Source organism: Delphinus delphis, chromosome 10, assembly GCF_949987515.2.
Source record: "Delphinus delphis chromosome 10, mDelDel1.2, whole genome shotgun sequence".
Lineage (NCBI taxonomy): Eukaryota > Metazoa > Chordata > Mammalia > Artiodactyla > Delphinidae > Delphinus > Delphinus delphis.
This window is the reverse complement of record NC_082692.2, coordinates 27,265,466-27,275,762: the sequence shown is the minus strand read 5'-3', so window position 1 is coordinate 27,275,762 and position 10,297 is coordinate 27,265,466.

Sequence of the window (10,297 nt, the reverse complement as noted above, 5' to 3'; positions counted from 1 at the left end):
GAATTATTTTTGTACTACTTTGATAGCTTTTAAAATTACTAGAATAAAGACAAAAGTGTCCCAATCTGGTAACTTCGGGGTCCACATTGGCACCAGAGCATTAAAAATGAGGCACAATTGATTAAGACCAATTCCAAAACCACAGATGTAATCAGGAAGATTTCCCCAAAGGGAAGGTGAACATCAGGGTTAAAAGCTAAGGCTTTACAGCCCCACTATCCTTTCCAGCCCTGTGACTCCTCCTGGATCAGAGACGACTATTGTCCCCCAATACTCATTCTCCATCCCTTTAAAAAGAGCGCTCTTGAGTTTTACAGGGGCACATGCCCCTCAGCTATAGGGTACATTTCCCAGCACCCATTGCAATTAGATGTGGCCATGTGATTTACTTCTGTCCGGGAGATAGGAAGAGAATTGATGTTTATCACTTCCAGGTTGTGCCCTTAAAAAGAATGAACTTCCTCTGTCCTCTCTATCTTCCCTTTGCAAGAATTGGATCCTGGGATAGAAGACATATTGTGAGATTGACAAAGACTTTGCCGGGCTTAGACTACCTAACTGTTCTGTTATGTGAGAAAGAAATAATGCTTCTAAATTGTTTAAGCCACTGTATTTGTGTATCTCCCTTGGAGCAACTTAGACTATATCCTAAATAATGCCTCTCAGCTTCACTTCTGGCCTCATATTTCATTCAGTTGGTATAGGTTTTTCTTTTCTAAATTACTTGAATGACTCTGTCTAGTGTCAAGTTCTTCTTGTCTATTGACAACCACATATAATTCTATCAGAATCCACAGATTTACTTGTAGTTTCAAAGACGTGTATTGTTATGTAGGTTTCCAGTTCAATTTTGGTCAAGTGCATTCCCTGGCCTTTGAAAAATCACATTTTACATCACGTTGAATGTACGTTAATCCTGGCTTTAAAAAGTTGCAAATTTTAAAACTTTTTCAAACTGAACTGCATTGCCCACCTGTGTAATCTATCAGGTGTCCTTTGTCCTTACCAGGTTTTCATTCTTCTTCCATTCGAATAAGCTGGAAAACAAATACTGGCTGAATTCATTTCCTAATAAAGCACATAGGCCTCAATTTATCTTTTCCATTAAGTGTCTAACATGCCATTTCCCCTTGATCTTTCATATTATGAGATTCTGGCTTTTCTGACTACAAGTATTTATACCAGGGGTGAACTACCACACTTGATGTAATATTTATTCTTATTCAAATTTGACTGATATGGTCTTCTAACCTATTTTAGGTACTGCACTTGTTGGTTGCAGAATTTCCAGCTATCATCTGAGTTTTCCTTCATGGTTTATCTAGTTTTATTATTAATAGATTCAATAAAACCAGAGGATTTTCAAATCTTTGGTCTTCTCTTAAACGTACAGATCTAACCTCCTTTGTAAGTCTTGCAGCATTTGCCAGTTATCAGTTAAGATACTTCTGACTGAAAGGGATAGCATATCCAAGTGAACACGACTCAGGCATTAGGTACTTATAACCATTTCACATGACAAAAATGCTGAGGTAGACAGTTCAGGGTTGATTTCGTGGCTCCATTGTGTCATCAAATACCCAGGATCCTCCTGTCCTTCTGCTCTGCCATCCTCAAGAAGTTGGTGATGTCTCCTCATGGTTCCAGAATGGTTGCAGCAACTCCAAATATTACATCTTCACACAATGCATTTGCAAAGTCATTAAGGGAAGACAGGGTCTACCATTCATACACCCTACTTTTCTCCTTTTATCAAGGAGTAGTATTCTACCAGAAGCTCCCAGCATAATTCCCTTCATGTGTCATTGACCAGTTCTAGGTCACGTGGTCTTCCTTAGCTGGAAGGAAATCAGGATAGTAAATATCTGGTATTTTCATCCTCTCTCCTAGTAGTTGTGTTTGGTCAATGGGAAAAGACAGAGAAGAAGGGCTTTGGGGCATGTAACCATCAGTGTCAGCTATAGCAAAGGAATAAATAATGCAAGATGGAGATTCAGGAGGGTTCCAAAGATCAGGTGCTGTTTTACAAGTTTCTCTCCAACTTGTCTCAGGACCTTAGCTATATAAATTAGAAAAGTGGATTTTCTTCTCACTAATAAAATTGTAAAACAGAACATATATCTTCATTATATTATTTTATTAACTAAAGAAAATTCATAAAGTAACTTGAATGGTGACTTCAATTTTTGATAATACTTTATTATAAATTCCATATGGGTGAAGACAATGATTAAGTACGTGGGAGATATTAAAGATAGGACTATACTATCTTTCATTTTTTTGCTGTGTTCCATAACTTCTCTGGTACTCGAAATTCTTTTAAAATAATAATTCTATTAAAATACAACCATTACATGTGGTTTTTGGAATCTCACGTGCCTTTGCTAAAGAAATTAATCTATATATCACCAATTCCATTCAAATCCCAAGGGATAAATTACAATTTACATAAGCATAGCCTTTTTTCTTCCCTCCTGTCACTTACTAAGTGAACTTAGAATGTCAGAGCAAGTAGTGCATGGCTTTTTCAGCCATTCGTATAGTGAATCCAAGAAGAAAACAGTTATATGTTAGTCAGTACCTGTGCAAATGCCAAACTAGGACAGTGACTAATTATAAAAGTTCTCTTCCTTTTCCTTGCAATTGTACTTACTTTGTAGTTAGAAAGGGATATAAAATAAAGGGGAAAGTGACATAAAAAGAATTATCAAAAGAAGCTCAAGCTTATAAACTTATGTCCATCACCTGGAACTTAATGCTAGGGTAAAGCTTTTATCAGACGCACGTATCACCCGATTATGGAATGAGGGTAAAGTTTAAGGACAGAGACTGAAGGGAGTATAAGCTTTTCCCCAATTGCAGTCATAGGAGCTTCTTGAGACCAACACGTCCACAAGAAAACAGCACCAGAAAGCCTTCAACCCAACAGCAGCTGGTAAGCAGGAGGCTTGAATTCCGGGTAGACCACTAAAAGCTACGGATCCTTGTGGAAAATGCTGAGAAGCATTCTAATTCAACTAATTGAGCTTAAATTTTAAGCATTTTTTTTCCCTCTGAGCAACAGGAACAGATGAACTCTCAAGAAGTAAAGATCTCATTTTCATGGAAATCATCTTCCAAGAACAAGAGAGAAAAAAAATAAAGAAAATGGATGAGGTCGGCTTGGGATTGCTGTACAAAACAGGTGTCAGTTTTCTGTGAGGACTTTATTCCTCGAGGTCTATTTTAATGACTTTCTAACAGTTGACACAGTTTATCTTCCCTTTAGAGTAAACGCGATTCTGGTAACCAGGTGCAATATAATCAGCTCAGATAAACAAAGTTTAGCTACAAAACTACCATAAATGCATGTCTGTTCCTGATCTAAGGTTTAATACACATAACAGTATGCAGGATACTGGGAGAGGACAAAAGTCTAACTGGCTTGTGGCTTGCAGTAACTGGGCTGACTTGTTAAATACTGATGTGATGGGTGCATATTTCAGATCAAATAATAAACACTTAATAAAACTTCAGAGGATCTCAATCTAGGGCACATCAGAAACACTGTGGAGCTCTTCAAAATGTACACACCAGGACCCCATCCCCAGGACTATTGATTCATTAGGTCTACATGCAGCCCCAGGCAATTGTATATTTAAAACGCTACAGGGTAATTTAGTGGGCACCAAAGGCTGCAAATCACTAAAATACCCACCGATTGAACACTGTCAGACGTGTTTACCTTCCACTGTAAACAGACTTGTTTACATTCCAATCTCGAACATGGGTTGATAAGAGAGTTTGATATAAAACAGTAGACACTGTGTCCTTCAACCCCCAGGCTCATTAATCTAGGAGCTCCATAAAGACAGAGATTGTGTCGTGTTCCCCTCTGTACTCCCAGCCACAAACTCAGTTGCTAGAAAATGCCACGTGTTCTACAAATGCTTGCTGAACAAATAGAAAATAAATCCTATGTGCACTAAATTCCCATTTGTTTTTCTTATCATCTTCAAGGAAATGATTGAGATGTGAATTTGAGTTACCGGATATTCAATCCCTAGCTTTTACTGACAAAGTCAGAAAGGTAAAGAAGATGGAAGCTTTAACTCTAGACAATGTTTTAACATTTTATGATCCTACATTTAGGGGTAGCTTAATAAAGCGTTCCTGTAAATAAAGTTTCCAGACCAGGAAGTCCTCAATGGAATTGTCCTCAGGGTAAACATGTTGCATATATTCAGGTGTACTCTGTAATGTGTGTCTGTATTCATCTGTGTCTTGTTCCACTGGTAAGCATCATCTTTGTCTATATAACCCAGAAACCATGTAAGCACACCTTTGGAGGCTTTCTAAAGACTTCTGAGCCTTTCTTCCCACCCCCGCTATAAATATGCACTCTATACAGACTTTTTAGACTCCTTTGAAGAGTTGCCAGGATATATACTAGCTTGAATGTTTGTGTGCAGGTCAACAAGCTAGACCTATATGCATCAGTTACATTCATCTCCTTGAGAATCTAGTGAATACTATGGGTTCTGCGATGGGGGCAAAATCAACTTACAAGAAAAACCTGCCATTCAATTCCAGAAGGTTCACAGGCATCCTGAATTCTTGTAGGATCCTGGAAATCTAGGTTGAGAAACAAGGAAGATGAGTAACTGAGTAAAACCTCACTGCCTATTTATGCCAAAGGTAACACTAAACACAGACAGATATTTTAAATACATTTACACAACCTGTTTTCTAAACCATCTCTTTCCACTCACCCATCACAAAATGTTCTGTTAATTTCCACAGGTAAAGCTTCAGGCTCAACCCTCATCCATTCCTTCTAACTTCCTTCCTTCCCACATGACCCAAAACAAGGAGAAACTTGGCACTTCCTTCCCCAGGTCGCCAATCCATATGCGTTAATTTACTAACGCACCCAAGGTGACTGTCATACCGTGCTCATTAGCCACAGAGACCGCTTGTAGAGCTGAATTACAGCCAGCAACATAACCCTTTCCCAGCATCTGTGTGCAAGTTTAGGTTATACCAAAATTGAGAAAAAAGGCTTCCAGAACTGCATTTTCTTTCATCTGAAACTTCATTTTCAACATTTGTGCTTAGCTTGCATGATTGAGAATAACTTACTACTGTAACATTAGGACACAATTGTTAAGGTATCCAGTGGTGTCTCAGCTTTTCCACCTACCCTCCACAGGCACCTCCTTCTCCTTCAGCCAGTAACTGTAGCAGCCAAACAGTTAGTGGAGTTCAGGGTTGTGGAGAGTCACGTGGGAGCTGCCCCTCCAACGCAGCAGATAAAAGGCACTGAAAAGGCGGACTCCACCATTTAAGCTCACTGTGAGCCCATTAAACTCCTTCAGTTTATGAAGTTCATTCTTGCAGTGACTCAAAAATAAAATATCCCTTTTTTTAGGAGGATAACAAGCTTTTTCAGGTTCCCAGGGCAACATTTATTGCACCAGAACAGTCATTTTACAAAATGACACTTTAATGGCCCCAAAAGTTCCGCATATGGGAAAAACTTTTACATATTCTCTTGCGGTCTGAAAATAAAACACCCTATCAGTGAAAATCTCTAGATAAGTACCAATGTCTGTAAATATGACTAAAAGTTAGGGTTATATTACAGATTGCTTTATGAGACAGTTAAGTGAGGTTTACTTAGCCATCACTAACTTCTCCATGATATATGTTGACATCACACACGTATTATCAGATATTTCTAGATACTATAAGTATATTAAAAACATATTTTAAATATGTGGAGCTAATAACAGAAACTGGCATTTTATTTTAAATGCTATTCATTCATTTCATTTTTAAATTAATTAGTTCATTTTAGAACATATGGAGCTGTTTCATTTTTTAATGGTTTCCTAGCATCCCATTATATGGGTGTACCATAACATACTTAACTAGTCTCCACCCAGTAGACCATTAGATTATTTTCGGTTTGGGGCGACTACAAGCAATATCACACAAAATTTTCTTGATTATCCTTGAAAATACACTTTATACATGTGTACATAAGATAAATTCCTACATGTGGAATTGTTAGGTCAAGGGGCATGTGATTTTTATTTTGATTTTAAGGAGTATTCCAAAATTGCCCTGAGACTGGATACAGCAATTTATACTCACAGCAATAATGTGTGAGAGTGCCTCTTTCTTCACTCTTTTATATTTGGTGTATTATCAAACTTATTTCGGTATTTGTCAGTCTGTCAGGTAAAAATACGATATTTTGACAGAGCTTAAATTAACCTTCCACTCATTAAATTTGAGCTCATGCACCTTATGCTTTATATTTTTTATTAATTTAATTTGAGATGATTTTATACATTAAAGAAATTGGCCCTCAGCTTTCAAATATGTGGCAACTTTTTTCCTACTTTGCAATTAGTATTTTGACTTGGTTTATGTTTTTTTTTTTAAAACCTGGAAGAAACTATTTTATCTGCATTTAAATTAAAATTTTTTTCTTATATGGCCTCTGAGTTTTTGGTCTTGCTTAGTAAGGTATTTTCATCTGAGTAAATATTAAAACCAAATCCCAAAGTAAAAAGCTTCTCCTGTATTTTCTTCTGAAAGTTCTTTCTTGAAGTACTTGAAAATATAATTGTCTTGTCTTCATTTTTCTTTATAGAAGTGATCTTTATAAGCTCAGGGATTAATGAATAGAAATTTTCACTAATACTCTTATTTCTGATTCCATGAGGATAGGAATCTTGATCTTTTTATTAATTTCCATATCCTAAGTGAGGATGTCTTTATATCTAGAAAAATAGTGTTTTTATAGCAAAATGTTTAATTTACTTTAGTATTCTGGTAGTACTTTTCATAGAGGTGGTGGAGTGGAGCTTGATAAAAACAAATGGTAACTTTTTAATATAATTCTTCATAAGACTGAGTCCAAATTAAAATTTTTAAATGGAACAATAGATTCATTGTCCCAGACCTCACTGACAAATATCATGTTCATTTCCCATTATTGATGGGAAGTCTTTGGAGATGTTTGCATGAAGAACTATAAGAGTTCAATTTTTACAACTAATTCCACAGAAATGAATATTCTTTCTGGAGTTTCAGCAACAAACTCTTCCTCTGATCACCAAATGAATGATAAAAGTGCATTCTGTTATCCAAATTAACTTATTCAATAAAGGTTTATTGAACAGTTACTATGTACCAGGCTTCTTTCTAGGCACTTAGGATACAGAAATTAATAAAAAGATCACGATTCCCATCCTCATGGAATCAGGAATAAGAGTATTAGTGAAATTTTCTATTCATTAATCCCTGAGCTTATAAAGATCACTTCTATAAAGAAAAATGAAGACAAGACAATTATACTTTCAAGTACTTCAAGAAAGAACTTCTCAAAGGAGAATCTTTTATATTCCTAAAATTCTATATTTCCCATAGATTTCTTTAGAGGCCATATCTGTGATGATTCTTAAGAGTGTCCCTAGATTTAAAGTCTGTAATACATGTTCAGAAGGGTGAGTCTCTTTAGATCTTTCCTGAGTCAAGATTTTGAGAACTGCTCAGAATAATCAAAAGATGGTAACCAGCATTTTTCTCCTGTTTTTCAACTATGAAAGCAACTTGTATGTAAAATAGCATTAAGAAATAAATCTGTGTACTGCACTTAGCACAGGGCTAGACACACAGAGCTCCTCTATCTATACATAGAGATCCCTCTGCGGAGCTCAGGAAATAAAGCCATATTTCCTGTTCAGTCTCAAGACAGAATGCTTTGATCTAGTGACCCACATCTCTGGAGAACAGCTTCTTACAGCCCTATTTAGGCCCTGGTATGGATTTGCAAATTAACTGAAAAGACCATTAGAAAACATTTCTGTTTAAAGTGCTAAATGGGCTGCAACTTTCAAAACTAACAGGCCTGCCAAATTGTGATTTAAAGTGAAATTGGCATGAGCAGACATTTCCACATCAGCCTGTAGCACATCTGGTCCAGACCAAACAAACAGAAGATTTATTCTGTCAGGGAGATCATTTAGCATTCCTTTTCATGCTTCAGAAGGAGCCTGTACCTGTCACTCACCAAAGCGTTCGGCTTTTGGTGGCTAGGCTCTGTTGCTCTCCCTGACTAGCCTTGATCTAACACTTCTAAGAAGGCTCATGTGCACCGCTCCACCTGGGAGCCCAGTACCCATGCCAAGTTCATTTCCATAGTCTTATAGAAACCTCCTGGAGGATTTCAAACATCTGCTCATAAGTAAAGAAACATTGTCTTGAGCTCTAACAATAATATAAAGGGCAACTGAAACTTCTTTTGCAAATAAAGAGAGCTGATAAATGATCTTATTTCACAGGACTGGGGGCAAGTTGCTTTGTGTCTTTCTGAATTCAAATCCTTAAAATGAATATAGGCAATCATGGGAAAAATGGAATATACTCAGAGTTTTACTGTGAACTTCAGCAGTATACAGTAAAGACTATAAAATAAGTTTAAAAAATTATGTCATTTTGCTGAAACTAAAAGAACGTATTTATGAAAACGGCGTTGTTATTCCTAAACTGTATTCCGTCTCTCTCTCTCTCTCTCTCTCTCTCTCCCCCTGGCTGTAGCCTCAGAGCCAAGTATGTACTCTTGCTGTGTGAACCACGTAACCACTTTCTTCTCTAGAATGTTAACCTGCTCATGTTGGACTCAGAAACCCCAGAGGCTCACTTCCTGGCTTCTCTCATCAGAAATACCATTCTTCCTCTCCCACCTCTCGAGTACCATGAATACTCAGAAGGGGCTAGATGTACCACCGTTGTTATGATGTTACCTTATGTGACTATGAAAGAATCGGTTTTGATCTAAACAAAAATTGGAACAGGAGGAGAAAATTATTTTTGACAGTGTACAAGTTCTTTCTAGTTTCTGGCTAAAAATGACCTCTGCTTCGTTTGAGAAATAAATGGGGTAGGCAAAAATGTCCCCTAATTTCCTTCTAGTTGTCACATAATTATTATGATTTCTTTGTGGTTCTTTTGTCCTTGAGGAACTCATTGGTTCATAAATACTATTATTTGGCTTTCCTACTGACATGTAAATCTAGGTCTAGGCAAACATAGGGCTAGTTTATCACATAAACATAGAAAAGGGGTTTGTCTGACTTAAAACATAACCGAAACAAATATTTTAAAAATCTGGAGACTTCCAAGGCAGGTTTAAGTTACACATCACAGAAGGCACATCATTTGTACAAATATTTTCATCTTTTTGGTTTGTTACAAGACCAAGATAGTATGAAGAGTGAATTACATCTATGCTTGTTTCATGTCTGTCCCTCCTACTGAGCCATTAATAAACATGACACCATGAGTACTGCATTGTTAATACTCAGCTTGGTCTATGGAGCTCAGAAAATGCTCTCTTCAAATTCACACAGAACATTCTTAAATAGGTTACACTCTAGATGCTGAACATGCCAATGAAAAATGTACATCTACAACAAAATCTAACTTCCTCTGAAGAAAACAACAAAAATTAGTCTTCCATAACAACTTAACTAGTTTCAACCAATCTTGAAATACATATTCTGTTATGAAATGCTGGTGATTTCTTAGTATATGTGAACATTTTATCCACTTGGAAAACGTCAAATGGGAAAAAAAAAAAAAGGTATGTGATATTCAATACCTAAATAATTCACTAATGGTTAGATTTATGTGTATTCTTATTCTTGAATTCTTATTTGAAGATACGAAATTAAAATTTAAAATAACATGTCTGTATACTTTCACCACAATAAATTAGAATAATATCACATAGAGATCAAAGGTTTCATCTTTCCATATTAAACCTGGAGAGCTTCAAAAAAAGAGGTAAAACTTTTGATTAAAAACAGTTATTATCATAAATAATCATCTAAAGGGACCCAGCTTATGAAGAAAAGGAATTGGAAAGTTATTTGATTTTTCTAGTTTATATTCTCTTAAAGGCTGCAATTAGAGTCAAAGAAGGGATGCTCAAAGTAGACAAGAAGGAACTTTGTTTTAAAAGAACGTTATATTGAGAAATGGATTGAAGAGGGGAAAAAAAGGAAATCTACTTATAAAATATATAAATTCAATTCATGTAAAGATCATGGGCAACTCATAAACTGTATCTCAGTGAGATCATGCAATGTCATTTGAATGTTGGAGTTGTCTAAACAGATAGAACTAATCAGTCACATCAATAGCAAAGAAACAAAGAACCATGGGAAAATAACCAGTTTTGATAATCAAAATAATAGGCAATGTATACAGAAGCAAAAAATAGCAGGAACAAAATATGGTA